The sequence below is a fragment of the Schistocerca nitens genome, chromosome 3 (genome assembly GCF_023898315.1).
Source record: "Schistocerca nitens isolate TAMUIC-IGC-003100 chromosome 3, iqSchNite1.1, whole genome shotgun sequence".
Classification (NCBI taxonomy): domain Eukaryota; kingdom Metazoa; phylum Arthropoda; class Insecta; order Orthoptera; family Acrididae; genus Schistocerca; species Schistocerca nitens.
The window spans coordinates 935,896,004-935,909,682 of record NC_064616.1 but is presented as its reverse complement, the minus strand read 5'-3'; the positions used below and the strand labels follow the sequence as shown (position 1 = coordinate 935,909,682).

The 13,679-nt window shown below is 35.1% G+C and overlaps 1 protein-coding gene and 1 long non-coding RNA gene across 2 annotated transcripts in view; one reads left to right on the top strand and one right to left on the bottom strand.

The window, feature by feature from the left end:
• LOC126249012 (uncharacterized) overlaps positions 1 to 13,567 on the bottom strand; it is a 193,430-nt gene extending 179,863 nt beyond the window's left edge. Inside the window, exon 1 of the long non-coding RNA XR_007545587.1 lies at positions 13,220 to 13,567. This is a non-coding gene — a long non-coding RNA (uncharacterized LOC126249012). The remainder of the gene's footprint in view (positions 1 to 13,219) is intronic.
• LOC126249009 (uncharacterized) overlaps positions 1 to 13,679 on the top strand; it is a 204,494-nt gene that overhangs the window by 105,235 nt on the left and 85,580 nt on the right. The window lies entirely within an intron of this gene.

Below are 13,679 nucleotides of genomic sequence, written 5' to 3'. Positions count from 1 at the left end.
TATTATTAAAAAATGACTACATCTCATTACTACTAACTTCAGTGAGTGGTTTCAGCTGCATTGAATCTTGGGACTCTCATCAAATTATTATGAATACTAAACACATGGGTTATTTCATTTCAACACTGAGAAGCAATGACATGATCATGATTCTTTGATTCAAAAACTGATTCAGGGCCTGCTCTACTTGTTACATTGTCCTGGACCAAAAGACAAACTGCGGCCCATTAAGGAAAATATATATATTCAATAAAAACCAAATCACTTTGTATAGAGGGAAACATTCCACGTGGGAAAAATATATCTAAAAACAAAGATGATGTGACTTACCAAACAAAAGCGCTGGCAGGTCGATACACACACAAACAAACACAAACATACACACAATATTCTGGCTTTCGCAACCAACGGTTGCTTCGTCAGGAAAGAGGGAAGGAGAGGGAAAGACGAAATTTTTCACATTGTTCTTTTGTATTTTTGAAGGGTATATCTCACACTCTCTATGAGAATTTCCTTTTTATTCTTCTAAAACATTGTTGTGTTAGGTTTCATCCTAAATTAGCCTCTATATCAATTTCGGCTGCAAGTTCTTTCATATCAATAATAGTTTCATCTAAGGATGAATATGACCAAAGATTCATTAAAAAACATTTTGCAGTTTTGTAAAAGATCACATGCAAAGGCTAGATCAAAATCTTTTGCTTGCATCAACTTACTTCTTGGACTAATAAAATTTAGTATTTTACATCAAATGGCCAATAAAAATGAAAACTTAAACTGTTTAAAACAATTTCATCAATCCAAGGCCTTATCTCATATTAAATTATGTTTCTCGGTTTTCATAAATGCTTGCCAAGGTGTCATACACATCTCCTAATTGGAATCTCAAAGGTTTTTATATGTATCCTATTCTTCCATCAAGTGTAACTCAATGGTTTCCAACTTAAATTTTGAACATGTTTTAAAAATATTACCCACTGAAAAGTATAAGCCAAAAATTAATAAATAAATTTTTCGGCCAATGTTGATGAAATTAGCAGTTTCCAAGAATGCCATACTGTTGTCAACAAGATAGAGAGCTGAACACACAATGCTTATTAATTATATTTTTCAATTCTACACTACACTCCTGTTTCATCACTCCTCATACTGGACATAGTGTCATATCCCTGCCCTCTGATATCCTGCAAATTTAATAAACTCCATCGTCAATTTCTCCAATTATAATATCAGATATTTCTTTTCCAGGGGATTATTCAACTGATAAGAAGCCTAAGAACTTCCATTAATTTTAATTTAAACATCAGTGTGAAATTTATTGATTGAAACATATCTAATTACAGGAATCATCTCCTCCATGTAGCTAATGTCACTACAGTCTAAAGTTACGAAAAATATTTTATTTTTATTTCCTCAATAATATCAGACTTAACACATTTCTGCAACAGATTTATTATTACATTTTCTATAGCTCCCCAAAATTTCTTTATCACTCTACAGACATGATCTTCCATAATCGGATTCCACGTAGCAACTCGGCTACTTTCATGAAATTACTGTTATTATACTCTAATACCTTGTCACTTTTATCTTGAAAAGCTACATCACTTTTACCACGTATTTTAAAAACTGCTAAACTTCTTAGTAGCTCCTTGTTCCGACAATTTGTTTCAGCATTAATTGAGTAGCTGCATCTATAGTTTTACAACACTTTGACCTTTGGTCCATATCTAACTCTGATATTTGGGCCTGGAGACAATTCTTGGAAATTTCATGTTCTTTTGGAGTTTCATTGAGGTGTTTCTAAAACTTTTACAGTCCTCCTTTGAAAGAGAACTAATTATATAGCAGAAAATTTTGCAACAGGGACAATAAACACAGTTTTGTGAAAGAGAATACGCTAGCCAGTCTCGTAAAACTTCCTCTCTATTGTTTAAAATTTGTGTGTAATAATTTGCGCTAAAATGTTAATCAGTGTCACTGGGAGGAAATTGTAATTATGCAATGGTTTAGGTGGATCTAAACAACTTACTTCAGCATCTCCTAAAATTCGTGGCCGCAATCTGTACTCCAAGTTTGTAGAATCCTTTCTGTAGGTGTCAGTTTTTTTAATGCTTTCACCTGACGATGTTAGAGTGTACCATCAATTCCAATTGATTTAGAAACTCCATACATTTATTTGTCACTATCACCCTTTGATGATTCCGTACTTTCTTTCATTACCGCACTTTAGGTTGGACTCGTGGAGTTATCATTTGTTTTAGTACAATTCTGGATACAATTTTTTAATGCACCACCTTGTTCTTGGTTTTCTATTTCCTTTTGCAGCCTTCTTTGTTCGTACTTGTTACCAGACATTTTTCTTTGACCACTAGATATTCTGGAAAAAGCATGCTCATAGCTCAAATTAAAACAATGTAAGCTATAAAAACTACAGATTTATCATTGTTCTAAATAAGATAAAACTGTAATTAATATAACTTCAAAATTATATTCTGTCATCGACATAAAAATAATTTATGGCCTACACAAAATATTATTCGTATCCTGTGAACATCAGAAAGCCTAGTTTAATTACATATCTATTTTCTAATAACAACTATTTCAGCAAATCATACACTGTCTTACAAACAATTTTATAATTCTTTATTTTGAGATTTCATTCAGTTCAGTTATTCACATATATTATTATAAAATGTTTTATTGAAGCAATGAACTTCATAAATTTATTATAATATTTGATTCAAATAATTATTTTCATTAAAAATGTAAATAGTTATACCCACAGAGTACATTCAAATTTGAATCAATATTTTATTGAGTCAATAACCAGCACTTTGCAAAACGTACCTAAGTTAAATATTAATTTTACTTAGAAATGATTTCATTGTTTCAATTCAATAACTGATTTCCAATAAAATAGTATCTAACAAACTGTACGAGAGCTTAATTATAGATGTATGCACCTTTAAAGACACCAGGCAAGTCCAAGTAGGACTCGCCTTCTGAGGATTCTGTACCATGAATGATGCATGGCTGCCACTCACTTTGCCACGAGCTGCATAACAATAGTTCAGACAACTGTGACAATGGTGTCTTGGAGCAAATGGAGAACCTTCACCAAGATCAAATGGATGCTCCAGATTATGCAGCAACAGGCCCACAGCAAGACATGTCATCATAATAATGAAAGTGTAGCTAACTGACACGAGAGAAACCACTCGCATGACTAGAATTTAAATTTTATGTTCTCATGCAGGTATATTTTTCTGTTATTGAGTATTTAACACACAATTATTTTTACCACACTTACAACCAATACGGCACCCCGGACAAATGTCCTGGCTGCCAGGCCCTACAGTGGGCCCTGAATGGATTTGATGCAGTTCTCCATGCTAGTCTATCCTGTACAAGCATCTTCATCTCCCAAAAATTATTGAAACCTACTTTTGGTGTCAAGCCTTGGTCTCCCTCTACTGTTTTCACTCTCCAATCTTTCCTCCATTACCAAACCGACTATTATTTAATATCTCAAGAATGCCCTATCACCTGATCCCTTCTTTTAGTCAATTTGTGCCACAAATTTCTTTTTGCCTCAATTTGACTCTACTTCTTCAGTGTTCCAATGCACCACATTTCAAAAGCTGCTCTTCTCTTGCAAAGGGATATAAGACTGTTAAATGGGAAAAAATTCTTATTTTCTAACAGAACTGCAGTCTCAACAGAAAACATGTTCCAATTAAACCATACTAAACACGGTCCATTTGCTAAGAAGGGAGTCTAGATAGTCGTGTGAATGATCATCTGGACTAAAACTATGTAGAACACCTGGCATGTAAACATGCCATTTGACATACACAAGCATTCAATTGAAACCTATAGTTCTAGACAATTTACACAATCGCGAATACTTTGCATAAGTATATGTTTGTAACTAAAAGAGGAAGGAAGAAAGGAAATGGGGAGGGGTAGGAGAGGAGATACGAAAACAAAAATTCATTTCCAATAAATTCCCAGGTGAATTTGCCCATACATGCAGATTCCCACTCTTCGTGTCTCCTACATAAACTGCTGAAATAGCTAAATAGTGTTCATCTGGTCCACCAGCAAAAGCTCACACTTTTTCCTCTGCAAAAGTAGGACACAACCACAGTTCTGAAACTTATTATGCAGTTTCTTACTTCTGTTATATCGTAATAAGTTTAGGAAGAAAAGAAACTGCTTCAATTTTATAACTGTACCACTGACAAAACTGTGCATTCATAATAGCATACTATTAATTTTTAAACCTTAAAATAGCTCAAGATGTGATTTGTGCACACCACTATTTCATGAATCATAACAACACATTAATTAAATCCTTGACACAGCACTGCTTCATTTAGGGTCAGGCATGTCAAATCATTTAGAGAGAGTTGGTGCGAGTTCCTTTATTGGGTCTGCATCACATCCAGTTTACATTGAAGACTAACATTCCTTCAGTCTATAATTTTTTCCTCTTAAAACACCTATGTGCGGCTCTCTTTCTCCGCTCTGTGTTATTTTTCCTCTGTCACTAACGGAGTGCATTACAGAATGAAAACACTTCAGCCACTGTTAGAAAAATTAAAAAACAGCATTCCACAAAATTCAATCAAGAGTGCCTGGTGTTCCTCAAGAAGATCCCCCCCCCCTTTCCCTTTTTAAGCCACTTACATAACTTTTTTATTTCTTACACTAATACATACACAACCACCATCCTTAACTAACAAAAATGACAAATGCAAACGGCACTTTTGTGAATAGTAGTAATATTTGTGTTGCAAAGGAGTTCTATTTAAGCATTTATTGTTGTAAATGTTTATCATCGGTAACTAAAGCACAGCAAAATCCGTCAATTTCAAAGTTTGGAGGGATATTCTGACGGGCATTAGAAAATATTTGATGAACATGTCCAGCAGTTTTCATCAGAAAAATAAATGCCAACTTTGGGAATGCAGAAGGCACACAAAATATTATTCAATATATTTTCATTTTATGATGTCAAATAGAACACTATTTTCAAGTGATTCAGCATCAAGACAAAACGTAATTACAACTGTGTGTGTGTATAAATATATCTTTGGCACTTTTTTTTATATAATTAGATATAAAGGCAGTTTGGCAGTACATATACTTCTTGGTTAATTGGTGAGAACAGTTCAAAAGAATAAGCCAGGCAGTACATGGAAGAGTCTGTTTTGAAAAAATTTAGTCAGATTAAGTTTCGCCTAACAACCTGTTGTGAAATTCATAAAAATATTAAATCTTTGAAAAATAAATGTTCTGTTGGAGTAGATGATATCTTTAATAAGATATTAAAACAATGTGGAGCAATTACAGCTGATGTTTTGAGTCACTTATGTAATGCATCATTAACTCAAGGTATTTTCCCAGACAGGTTAAAATATGTCATTGGCAGGCCGCTCTACAAAAAGGAGGACACCACAGATGTTCATAATTATCAGCCAGTATCCTTGCTTACAGCATTTTCAAAAATCTTCGAGAAAGTAATGTACTCAAGAGTGGTTAGCTATTTCTACAGTAATGGTATACTTGGTAAATCACAGTTCGGATTTCAGAAACACTGTTCCACTGAGACTGCAATATACAATTTCACTGTCCACATAATAGTCTTTAAATAATAAAATGTCACCAATAGGAATTTTCTGTGACTTGTCCAAAGCATTTGACTGTGTGAACCATGACATTATGTTACAGAAATTACAGTTCTATGGCATAAATGGAATAGTATATGAGTGGTTTAAGTCGTACCTACAGAATAGGAAGCAAAAAGTTTCCTTATATGGGTCAAGTGATTTAAATAAGTTTGCCACTTCATTTAACTGGGGTGAAATTACATTAGGTGTTTCAGAGGGTTCATTCATGGGTCCCCTTCTGTCCTTCACATTTGTGACGGACCTCCCTTCCTATCTGAAACAGGAAGCTGAACTGACACCGTTTGCTCATGATACAAGCATCATTATTAATCCGGTAAAAGAAACTCCAATTGAAAATGATACAAATAAGGTCTTCAGAAAAGTCATTAATTGGCTTTCTGCAAATGGGCTTGCTCTAAACTTTGAAAAAACACAGTACATCCAATTTTCTGCTCCAAAAAGTACAGTTCCTTCAATAAATATTACACATCAACAGAAATCAGTAGACAGGGCACAGCATACTAAGTTTTTGGGTGTACACATAGATGAGAATCTTAATTGGAAAATTCATATTTTGGATCTTCTAAAGCAACTAGGTTGAGCAACTTTTGCAATCAGAATAACTGCCAATTTTGAGGATATAGAAATTAGTAAGCTAACATACGTTGCATACTTTCACTCTCTGATGTCATACGGAATAATATTTTGGGGTAACTCAACACTTAGACAAAAAGTATTCACTGCTCGAAAGAAAGTGGTTAGAATAATGTGTGGGGTTCATAGTGGCACATCTTGTACACATCTTTTTAAAAGATTGGAAATTCTTACAACAGCCTCACAGTACAATTACTCACTAATGAAATTTGTTCTCAACAACATGGACCAGTTTAAAAACAACAGTGACATTCATGATTATAATACCAGGAAAAAGAAAGACTTACACTATCCTTTACTCAACCTATCTTTGACACAGAAAGGGGTAAAATATGCTGCTATAAAAATTTTCGACAAATTACCAGATGAAATAAAATGTCTGACAGACAGCAGCAATAGCTTCAAAAATTAATTGAAATCATATCTCCTTGACAACTCCTCCTATACCATAGATGAATTCTTGAATAGGAATAAATAAATCTATAAATATAGTATATGCATTTTGTGCCATTTAAGGTAATGGGGTAAATAATAGAAACATTAATCCTTAACTCTGTATTGTAATATATACATATTAAAAATCTTGTTTCATATGTGCATTTCTTGTGCACTTGACATGTTCCACATCATAACTGCTACCGTACCGTGCGATTGATCACTGGAACATGCAACTAACTAACTAACTAACTAACTAACTTCTTCTTCTTGGTTAAAGTTGTGATCAATGTGCCATTTTAGTTCGAAGAGTAACAGTAATATTCAAATATACAAAACTATGAAAGATGCTCCGCAGTACTCACTTTTGCATCTAACTTTATCTCATAAAGTAATAATGTATGCTACTACAAAAGTGCCTCCATTGCTGAGTTGGGAAAGAAACTCTGAGACAGTATACTTTCAAAGCAGCTTTCTCACCAAACCAACTTTAAAAATAAACTATATCACAGATGAATGCACAAACCATAATATGAGAGTAGAGTTTAGTAGCCAGAATCCATAGCAATAAATTTTTTCCAAGTGTGGCTGCATCATGATGTAATAATCTGACATCTCAGCTGCTATTGCAGGCAACCTTCATCATGGTGACTACCTGTGATTTAAGTCACCCAAACAAAGGCTGCCTGCAACAGTAACTGAAGCACTGGTAGTTTTATGACATGATTTTGTATGTTATATGTGACACGGATAATGGGGAGGGGGGTGATGGAGGGAGAGAGAGACTGGCTATGTTCAATGGAGTCGGTGGCAGAAAATTAATGCACATCACCTTAGCAGTACAAAGAGTATAACTAATCTTCACACTAATTCTGGCTAATATTGTTTGTGCCCTCACAACACAACCACTTCCTGCTACCACAACCATTTCCAATAGTTCACTAGTCTACACAAATACTACTTGCATCAACATACATAGCACATAACATTTGTACCAAAGTAAAAATCGAAACTTACTTTTTGTTCTCTCCTAGTAGGCATATCTCAAAGGAATTACACAAATCAACCAACCCACCTCTGATATAAATAGAGTACTTTACATGTGCAATACAAAATCAGACATGCAACAAAGAACTTGACCGCAGACACATTTGCATTCAAGTTACACAAGTCTTCATCTGTATTTACCCCACAAGTTAGTTTAAGAGCGTTCTTCATAAAATTGTACCCTTGAAAAAATAAAGTGACATAATTAATTTTTTGTTTGCAGATACATGTCTGCAGTCCTAGTATACAATGAAATCCCAACACCATAGCAGGCAGCTAGATGTGCCATATCAAAATGGCACAGCCTATTAAGTGAGGTATTGCATAGCAATTCAATTTAGGCAGCTGTGGAAATGTTGCAACGATGCCAGGACTATCTGGATTGGCCCAAATCAGCTGCAACATTTCTGCTGCTGCCAAAAATACAGTAAATTGCCGCATGATACATCACTTTATCAATGGGTGCATCATTTTGTTTTCACTCCTCTATCAATGTGCTATAGTACTGTAGAGCAGAGATTTCAATTTATACCAAGACCACAGAAAAACAACAAAACAAACAAACAAACAAAAAATGTAGACAATAATTAAAACTGACTACCCATCATACAGTGTATATAACCTATGGCTACAACTTTATTTTTTCCCGTTTACTGCTTACGTGTTCACTTCCATGGTATAACATTCCTAAATTTATCATTGTGATCTGTAAGCAATAATTGTCTACAAAGTGTGAAATGTTTACTTCTGTAATGTGTTCTTATCAACCATTTATGAACAACACATATCATCTTTTGACATTTTCTTTCCTGCATTAATTCTAAAATAGTTGGAATGACTTATATGCTTCTGAGTTACTGAATTACAGACATCCAACTAGTGATGTTCAAGAGCTGTCTATATCCACAAGCACTTGACAGCACCTGAAACTCACAAAGGTCGGTCAGAGTTAAGCCAGGATGCTAATCCATAAGCCAGATGTGTTCAAAAATGTTAAAGTCAGACAGAGACAGTGAGAGAGTGAAAGAGAGAGAGAGAGAGAGAGAGAGAGAGAGAGAGAGAGAGAGAGAGAGAATGTGTTTTTGATGGTGCAGGATGCTTCATTGATCCTTATCTAGTGTTACTCGAACCACTCTGACAATACAGAAGCAATGGAATCGGGCACTGTCTTGCTGAATGTACAGGGGGCATGCAAATAGATGTGTATTACTGGACAGCAGGGGCCATTTCATTCATCAGTGTACTCCAATGACAGACAAAGCAGAGCCAGAATTTCATTTCATATAAATATCCCCATCATGAGAATACTTCCACCACCAGCATGAAACATGTTCAGCAACAAATAAGATGCATTGCCCAGCCACAGATGTTTACTCTCTTGTACCACGACTCATCAGTCTATAAGACATTTTCCATGTTTCAATGTGCTATTCTCTGTGACCTGTGGTGGGTAGTGGTACACTTGTCGGGCAGTGTCTTTGGTATACCATAATAAATAGTGATTCTGGATGGTACAGCTGCTCACTGGTAGTGGTCCAGCATTTAATTGATAAGTTATTTCAGCTCTGTCACATATGAACCTGCAGTTTCAAGATTTGACACTTTGAGGTTACCTATATTAACAACACATTGCAGTCCAAAGCTACAGACTCTGATGAAAGCAGGTTTCCCTGATTCAAGCAACTTGTGGTACATTGGTATATCCTTGACATGTCAGCATATGAAAGGACTACTGCATGCACAACCTCAAAAATGGTCTCTCATGCATCAAGCACCCACAATCTGACTGGCCAAGTGCACTGATATTGCACACTTCACCCATCCTGTAACGTATTTGACTAAAGTGCTGATAGTCCATACAATGTTTGACGATGAACAGTCATGAGATAGACAGAACTATTCCATTTGACATGTGACAGGAGTGCTCCATCTCCAGTGTAACAACTACCTCGGATACATAAGTATAGATGAGTGGTGCCACATGCTTCTAAGCTATTTCTCCACTAGACTTACAGCCTTGGAATTTTCACAGTCAACTGTTCCCCCAGTGTTGTGGCCTGTACAGTGACTTACATAAATGCAAGATTCACTCTGTTATTCCATATAGCAATCACATAAAATTAGTGATCACAACTGTTAATTCATAACTGATTTATTCAAATGGTAAATGAGCTTCTAGTCACATATTGTATGCTGCACAAGCATAAACCAAGAGAGTTGTCAGCCACTGCATCATATAGCTTCTTTATGAGGTCTTTCTAAATTGCTTAAGCCCACTCAAGATCCCACAATTACAGTTGTCTAGTAAATTACACAAACACAGCTGGAAATCATGCCTTAGGTCAGGTTACCAATAGGAGATTCAAAGAATTCCATCATATTTCAAAAGTTGAACTTTTTTTAAAGAAACTAAATGTACATATGCCCCAGATAACAATAAAAAAATTAAAATTATAAATCTGTTATCCCACCGTGCCTATAGTCAAGCAACTTTGTATGTACCACTATTCAAGTGCCAAGGAATTCCAAATTTACCATGTGTGTTCTGAAATGCAGAACAGTGCACTTCACAACACACAAAAATGTAGTACCCTATGACTACACATAGGCTCTATTGTAAGCAAAGCAGGTGACACTTCAATTCATTGAAATGATACTAGAAAAATTCAATCAGCCTTCAAAGGAGTCTTCTTACAGAAGATGCATGTGACCCATCCTAGAATACTGCTGAACTGTGAGAGACCTATGCCAAATATAACTGACAGACAATAACTAATATAACAAAGGAAGGACAACATGTATGGTCCCAGATTTGTTTAACCCATGGAAGAGGTTTTTTATGTATTTATTTTTTTTTTAACTAGCTACACTTTAAAGACAGGTGGCAAACCTACTTCGCAGTTTCATAAGCCAGCAATAAGGGATGAATCTAGGACTTTACTACATCCCCATTCATATTGTTTCTGTAGACTCTTAAGACCAGAGTAGACTAATAGTAGTTCATTTAATGTCATCCACCATGCTCACCAGCGATTTGTGGAATATGGATACAGAGGCACCTCAGGTTCTATGGTCAATATCTACAGATCCACTTGGAAATAGCTGCAATACAATAAACAAAGCAATTTGCACTTGGATAAAACTTTCTTAACCAACTTCATAAAAGCATGAAGAAGTCTTCATATTCCATATTTAACTGGCTGTCAAGAGAAATGAAAAATGTAACAAATAAGCCTCATTAGCTAAACTATGATAAAAGGTATCCTCATGCCACACTCCCATAATTCTGTACACTAGTTACTCAAAGTAGTTTGGTGCCATCCTGCAGTATTCATTTGTACATATGACAAATATTGACAGTGGGTAAGGAAAACATAACTCCATTTTGTTAAATTTTGCCAGTGAAGCAAAAACAGTTTCTTTGCAGGATAGTATAAAGTGATACTGAAAGTTGCTACATGTGTAACTGTATAGTAGAAGCCTAGTTAATGGCTGATAAGAGAAATCCATGCACTTACAAATCTCTCCGATTTTGGAGTTACTGATTACTGGAATTATAAGTTTTCACAGAAAGATGGAGGTAAGAGGTTTTCATTGCCTACCATTGATATGCTTCTTCAGTATTCTTTGAACAGCGCATGTAGTGTTTTAATCATGGCAAAGTACTGGTCACAGAACCTGAGAAAATATTAGTACACTAAATAATTTTATGTGCTAATATGGCCTTTGTAACTACTTATTAAGCATTAACTGAAAAAATTATATTGAGCTGCCTAACTGTTTTTATCCAAATAATTTATCAAATACAAGAGGAGAAACATTACAAGTACACCTATTGCGGATGTTTTTTGTTTTTGTGTTCTGCGAGTGTTATTTTTGGACAACACCTTGTCAATACACTATTCTGGTTATATTGTTAGCAATACTAACTCCAGAGTCCAATGTTGTAGGCCCCATCATCAAAATGATCCTACAATACATTGAAGTGCTGCTACAGACATAAACAAAATCCACACAAAGCAAGCCACATTTCCTTGTTAATGTTTGTTATTCATTTTTCCATGTCATGTTACAGAATAATCAACTTTTGACTCTTAGCAGTACAAAAGTTCTGTGGAAGTGGAAGGTCTACATTTCTTTATCCTCCACACCTAATAATTAGTTAACTGTATTGTACCTCCTAACATTCAGTACTGCAAAGTTTAGCAAAACTTAGCTACATGTTTCACAGCATGCTAGTAATACTTAACTTCTGGTTACTCTTGCCAAAATTTAATCTTATGTCTATGCAACACATTAAAAAAATAGTACTTTGACATCATTAAAAAGCAAGAGAGCCACGCCTCGAAATATGTCCCTAGTCAATCATCACAACACAATAAACGCAAGTTACACTGATAAATTTTTCAGGCAGGTTAAAAATCGTTCACATGCAACACACATCACAGGTAAACATACACACATATTACTGCCACATGTGTGTGCACATGAAATTGATGGCTGATGATACCGACTGGCAGATAAGGAAAAAATATTTTGTTTCTGGATTAGGTTAATAATACAGATCCATTCATATCATTTCTCTGTACATTAAGTCTACAGAAACCTTGTTTAAAATTAAATGGCAGATTAGTAGTAATTAATCAAAAATTTCTCTTTGTTTCAATCTGTGATTAAGTCTTGCAAAAAGTACTTGATGGTCCTTTGAAATGCACATTTTTCATCAAGTACTATCTTACAACTACATTCAAGAAACAAAATAAAACTGAAATCCAATGAAGTTCTGAACCGTTATGTCTCATGGATGTCATTTGGCTATTTTATTTCCAATATAGGTACTTGCGGGATAATGGCACGAACAGCATGTGGCACATACTGGAATGAATGTAACGCACGTAATCATCTAAATTATTCTTTCAGTAAACATTTATCTGCAGGTAAATAATGTGGTTTCAAAAGTTTGCCTTATCCGAGGTACCATTCGGGGAACTTTGTTGGAATAAGAAAAACGTCAATGCAAACAGCGGGACTGGAATTCTTTACGACAGCATTGCATTCTAAATATTTATTTATTCACCCTTGGATCATCTGATAATGACATAGAATTTACTATCGTAATACAATCAAAATAAATTGCTCAAAAATTTGTACGGGTATTTTGGAATAGAGAACACTCGCTATTTGCAATGTCCAGCATCTCTGAACAAGAGAAACATCACAGTATGATTTCCACACGATCATTACAAATAAGCGACACGAAATTCAACTAATAGTATCACACATTTTATTTATGCGGAGCGGTCACACACAAATAAGTTGCATAAGGAATCGAGAAAATGTTACATAGTCATTTATTCTAATCACGGATCAGCTAAGTTACAATACAATCTTATATTGTACACCACCTATCGTAGATAGTTTATACAACATCTCACTTCAGTAGCCTTTACAAACTGTGTTGTAACAAAGCTACGGATGTCACGATTCAAGAAAATAACGTAATGATTAGTTAAAATTACGTACAAAATGCAAACGAGGGAGACACAAAATGCGAATAAAAATTCTAGGCTTCTGGACTTGATGAACACACTAAGAAACTTCAGATGAATTGCATACGATATACAGCACACCAATTAAAATAATTCTTCGTCCCTCTACGACCAAACTCACTAAAAACCTCACTAAGTCACTATCATCCACATCTTGACACCACTGCCTGAGAGCCTGAACACCGGACCAAAGTAGCTTTTTCTACTCGCAATAGTCAGAGTTCACCTTCACAGACACGGAAACATCAAGGCGGGAATTTCAAAATGCTTACCATAATAGAACAAAGTAAGTGCAGGTAATTTTTCTCCCATGTGA